Raw genomic sequence first — 6000 nt, forward strand, 5'->3', positions numbered from 1 at the left:
CAAGAAGATGAATTTTGTGGCTCTGACCAGAATAGTTTTGTCTCCACCAGGTGCATCAAATCAGTCTGGCTGTCCTGTTTGAAAGATTATTTTTCAAAAATTAATTTTCCTTGTAATGACTTAATTCAGACCTTTTCACATTAAATATCAGGATCTTGAGCCTTCATGTCTATTGGGGCCTATCCCACATGTTACAAAGTCATATGAGGTATCCAGTGGAAATGCCTCCTCTAGTTAAGGAAAGCAGATGGGCTCTCAAAGCTGGTCACTTAGAGATTTGCTCTAATAGTCACCAGTGTTTCCAATGACCTTTTTTCAGATTTTTTTTCTAATCCACCAGTTAAGAGATGGTATTAGACACTCTGGAGCAGATGGGACTTGAATCCAGGCCTCTTCATCTGAGGTAGGATCATTACCAATACATCACAGAAACCTTCCTAACTGTGTCTATACCAGTGCACATATCAGTAATCGTCGTTTCCATTGTAGGAAGGGATGGGCAGATTTGTAACCAAGCACTTGGATAGGACCAAGGGCTACACAGAATAAATCAATTGGATAGACTGTTATGAGTTATTGGCAGGAAGGGCAAATGAGATTGAATGGGGATGTTGTACACCCTGGAGTTGTTCAGGGAGAGGTGGGTGCCGCAGGGAGTGGAGTGCATCATTTCCCCCTCCAACGCTATTTTAGTTTAGTCCTTGCCCTCCCCTTCACTGTTTTGATCACACAGCATTGCCCTTTGATGTGAAGGGCACTGCTTGTCACAGGCCACGTGGGTGTTTTCCTACTTTTTCCTGGTGGTGGAAATTGAATAAAGATTTGTACACCTTGTCTCTCACTGTCTCACACCTGCACACACACACACCATGGGTGCTGGGGATAAAAATAATAAGCACTACCGCAGTTAGGCGGTAGTGTGGGGGTTAATGAAAAAAAAGAAAAAAAAATTAACAGGTGATTGTGAAGGGCACTGCTTGTCGCTGGCCACTTGGGTGTTTCCTTTCTGCCTGGTGGTGGAAATCGAATAAAGATTTGTGCACTGTGTGAAAAAAAGAATAAAAAAATCATAAATGAGAACTAGCTCCCACAAGTGAAAGAGTTCAAAGATTTAACAGAAAGCAGTACAAGGAGCTGCACAAACTAAGAAAGGTTTGGGATCTACCACAATGGGAAAGTAGGTGCAGGAACGAACAGGTTGAGATAGCCATTGTAGAAAATAAGATCTACAGTTACACCCAGTGTACTCTAGGCCTTATCCAGATAACAAATCTGCCCAGCCCTTCCAGATCTCCTGGATGGCATTATTAAGCAGTATTCAACCAAAATTTGTCATTCAACTGTCTCATGTTGGAAAGGCTTCCAGCCACATTGATTGGCATTATTGACCAATTTACAATGGTTTTTTTCCTGACTCTGCTGAGAAGTCCTGCAAAATTAACTATAACTGCTTGTTTGGTCATTTGGTCAAGGCTGGGACCTTGATTGGTCTTTGTATTATTTTAGCATTGTTGACAGTTTTGAGGAAGGGTGACTGGACCTGAAACGGTAACTCTGATTCTCTCCACAGATACTGCCAGACCTGCTGAGCTTTTCCTGCAATCTCTAGTTTTATTACTGACAAGTGTTTTGTTTTGTCTCGTCCCATTCCTTGCTGCCACCAGCATCTGCCAATATTCCTGAACATATCTTCCTTCCCACACGGGTGAGCATATTGGTAGTATATTTCAATGAACTTATGCTGAATGCATAAGTAACCAACCCTTCAAAGAGCAGGCCACCCAGACCCACCCCATCCCTGTAACCTTGCATTTCCTGTCGCTAATCCAGTGAGTGTGCACTTCCGTGGACACTATGGGCAATTTAGCCCGGCCAGTCCACCTAACCTGCACAATTTTGAACTATGGGAAGAAACTGAAGCACTAAGAGGAAATCCACACAGACATAGGGAGAATGTTCAAACTCTACACTCATCCGTGGATGGAAATAAACCCAGGTCCCTGGTGCTATGAGGCAGCAGTGCTAACCATTAAGACATCGTACTGCCAAAATGATTTACATCATTGTCAGAGTAGTCTTCAGGATCACCCATGCAGTGCAGCATATAGTTATTGGACAGATCACAGATTAACCAAAGCAATTCTCAATCTGCTAATAGCTCCAACTCAGTACAAGTGACCAAAGTTTATTCAAGTTTCTTTCAAATGATCTGAGTAATGTCACTTAGGGCTGAAGGTGACACGGTGGCTCAGTGATTCTGGTTGGAATGCTCTTTGGAGGGATGGTGCGGACTCGATGGACCAACTGGCCTCTTTCTTTACTGTAGGAATTCTATGACCACTCCTAGTTTTCAACTGCAAGGGCTAGGATTCTCTTTAGGTGAAACCCAATCCTTTGATATGGAAGTGGACAGCAGTGAATCAGCTGGATTGCACCTCCACCAATCCCCCAGTATAACTGAAGAACTTAATAATTGAAAATCACAGTTCATGGCTAATGCAGTGAGATACCAGAAAGTGCAAATAACTAAGGAATCCAATCATAAGCGAGGAGAGAACTTGATAAATTAAGTTCAGTCAAAGAATGTGCAGGTTGTCGATTTCTGTGATAGATTTCAACTTGTTTTTAATAGATATTTATAAGCAACAGCTCTTAGAATTGCTTAATATTGACTCAAAGTGCCCAAAAGAGTTGCCTTTCCTTCCACAATGGAGATACACATGAAAAGGTGACACTTTTATTTATAAATGTTTTACTTTTTTATTGTTTACTTTCTTTTGTTGCTCAGCAAGACAAGGAGCGACAATTGTAAATTGGTCATGGTTGGAAAAAAGGGCCTGACCTGTCCTTTCCATCCACCAGCTGGTCAAACTTTTCCTCGCTCTGAACAACCTCTCTGTTAACTCCACTCACTTTCATTAGGCCAAAGATCTGGCCATGGGCCCCAATAATGCCTGACACTTTGTGGGGTACATGGAACCTTCCCTGTTCCAGTCCTACTTTAGTCCTCACCTACAACTCTTTCACTGATACACTGATTAATCATTGGTGCTGCTTCCTGCTCTTGTCTGGAATTAGAAAGGTTCTGCCTCGGAACACTTCAACCCCAGGGCATCAATGTGGACTTCACCAGTTTCCTCATTTCCCCTTCCCCCACCTTACCCCAGTTCCAACCTTCAGCTCAGCACCGTCCTCATTAACATGTCCTACCTGCCAATCTCTCTTCCAATCTATCCACTCCACCCTTCTCTCTGACCTATCACCTCCATCCCCACCCCCATTCACCTATTGTACTCTTTGCTACCTTTTCCCCAGCAGCTCCCCCCCCCCCCCCCCCCCCTTCAACCTCACTTATCTCTCCACCCTGGAGGCTCTCTGCCTCCATTCCTGATGAAGGGCTTTTACCCGAAACGTCGATTTTCCTGCTCCTCGGATGCTGCCTGACCTGCTGTGCTTTTCCAGCATCACTCTAGTCTAAACTCTGGTTTTCAGCATCTGCAGTCCTCACTTCTGCCTAATTGGAAAGGTTTATCAATTTCGCTTCCAATTTCAACTCCTCTCTCACCTTCATCTGGTCCATCTCTGACTCCTCCCTCCCCTTCCTCAACATCTCTGTATCCATTTGTGGGGATAGGCTGGCCACCAGTATCCACTGCAAACTCACTAACTCCCACAGATACCTTTACTATACCTCTTCACTCCCTGCTTCCTGTAAAGGTTCTATTCCATTCTCCTAGTTCCTCCATTTCTGTTGCATCTTTTTGATAATGCCAACTTCAGTAAGGACACATCTGAAATGTCCACTTTCTTCTTCAAATGAGGATTCCCCAGCACTGTAGTTGACAGGGCCCTCAATGGGTCTGATCCTAACTTACACCTTCACCCCCTCTTCCCTTTCACAACAGCGATAGAGTATTCCTTTGTCCTTGCCTACCATCCCACCAACATCCACATTTACCTCCTCCCTCCTCAGTATCCAAGGCCCCAAACATACCTTCCAGATGCAGCAGTACTTTACCTGCACTTCTCTCAATCTAGTCTATTGCGTTCACTGCTCACATTGTGGTGTCCTCGACTTCGGAGCAATGAAGCATAGATTGGATAACCACTTCACAGAACCTCTAAATTCTGCCTGCAAAAAAGACCCTGAGCTTCCAGTTGCTTGTCGCTTTAACATACCAACCTGTTCCCTGGCCAATATCCCCATCTCAGGCTTGTTACAGTGCTCCAGTGAACCTCAGCACAAACTGGAAGAACAACACCTCATTTTCCACTTTGGAACTCTACAGCCTTCTGGAATCAATATTGAGGCACCTTATTCCAACCCCCACACATCAAGCCTGGTCTGTTATTACGCACAACACATTATTATCCACAAATAGTCACCATTAATAGTTATTCATTCCCCCAGACTGATTTTTATCCACACCTTTGTCTATCCGACTGTTTTTCTCTCTCTTTGGACTTTATCTCCACCTATTGTTTACTCATTCCCCCTATCTTCTGCATAAAAGCAAATTTTTCCTCGCTACTATCAGAGCTGAGGAAGGGTCACCGGACCTGAAATATTAACACTGATTTCTCTTTGCAGATGCTGCCAGACCTGCTGAATTTTTCCAGCAATTCTGTTTTTGTTTCTGATTTACAGTATCTAGAGTTCTTTTGGCTTTTATGTAGAATCAGTAAATGTGTTTTGTTCTGAGAACTCATGGTGTAACTTGATTGAAGATAAAAGCAGAGGAGGGCAGTGCAGTAGACGTTGTCTATATATACTTTAGCAAGGCCTTTGCCAAGGTAGGTTGTTGAGTGTGGTTAAATCTCACAGGATCCAGGGAGAGCTAGCCAATTGGATGTATAAATGGATAAGAATTTAGGAGTTATAATTACAGTAATAGGTTTATGGACAAAACCAAAGTTGGTGGTGTAGTGGACAGTGAAGAAGGTTATCTGGGAATACAGTGAGACCTTGATCAACTGGGCCAGTGGTCTGAGGATTGGTAGATGGGAGCTTAATTCAGATAAATACGAGGTATTGCATTTTGGTAGGTCAAACCAGGGCAGGACCTACACAATCAATGGAAAGGCCATGGGGAGTGTTATAAAACAAGGAGATCAAAGGGTATAGGTTCGTAGTTCCTTGAAAATGGAATCACAGGTAGACAGGGCAGTGAAGAAGGCTTTCAATATGCTTGCTTTCATTGCTCAGAGCATTGAATACAGGAGATGAGACCTATTGTTGCAGCTGTACAAAATGTTGGTGAGGCCACATTTGGAGTACTGCATGCAGTTCTGGTCGCTCTGCTGCAGAAAAGGGATTATTAAACTAGAAAGAGAACAGGAAAAATTGACTAGGATGCAACCTGGGCTTGAAGATTTCAGTTATAAGGAAAGGTTGGATAGGCTGGGACATTTTTTTCACTGGGACATAGGAGACTGAGGGGTAACATAATCGAGGACGATAAAATCATGAGAGGCACAGGTAAGGTAGATAGTCAACAGCTTTTCCCCATGGTAGGGGAATCTAAAATCAGAGGGCGTAGGTTAAAGGTGAGAGGGCAGATATACAAAAGGATCCAGAGGGGCAATTTTTTCACACAGAGGGTGGTGAGTGACTGAAAGGGACTGCCACAGTAGTGGTGGAAGCAAATACAACTTTGTCATTTAAGAAATATGTAGATAGGCCTATGAGTGGGAAAGGTATGGAGGAATAGGGACCAAATGTGGGCAAATGTGACTAGTTTAATTGTGAAAACTGGGTAGCATGGTCAAGTTGGGCCGAAGGGTCTGTTTCCATGCTGTGGAACTCTATAACTCTATGTTACTTTTAGTGAAGGAAAATGCAGATAAGCTGAGTACTTTAAGGATAAAGTTTGGATTAGAAAAAATAATTTTTGGGAACTATAACAGAAATAACATTGGATACAGTTTAAGGAAAAGACAGCTGCAGGATCTTTTAAGTTCATTTGATTGAATGGTTGAAGCATTTCAGGCAGCATCTGA

This window comes from Hemiscyllium ocellatum, chromosome 5, assembly GCF_020745735.1.
Source record: "Hemiscyllium ocellatum isolate sHemOce1 chromosome 5, sHemOce1.pat.X.cur, whole genome shotgun sequence".
In the NCBI taxonomy this organism is placed as follows: domain Eukaryota; kingdom Metazoa; phylum Chordata; class Chondrichthyes; order Orectolobiformes; family Hemiscylliidae; genus Hemiscyllium; species Hemiscyllium ocellatum.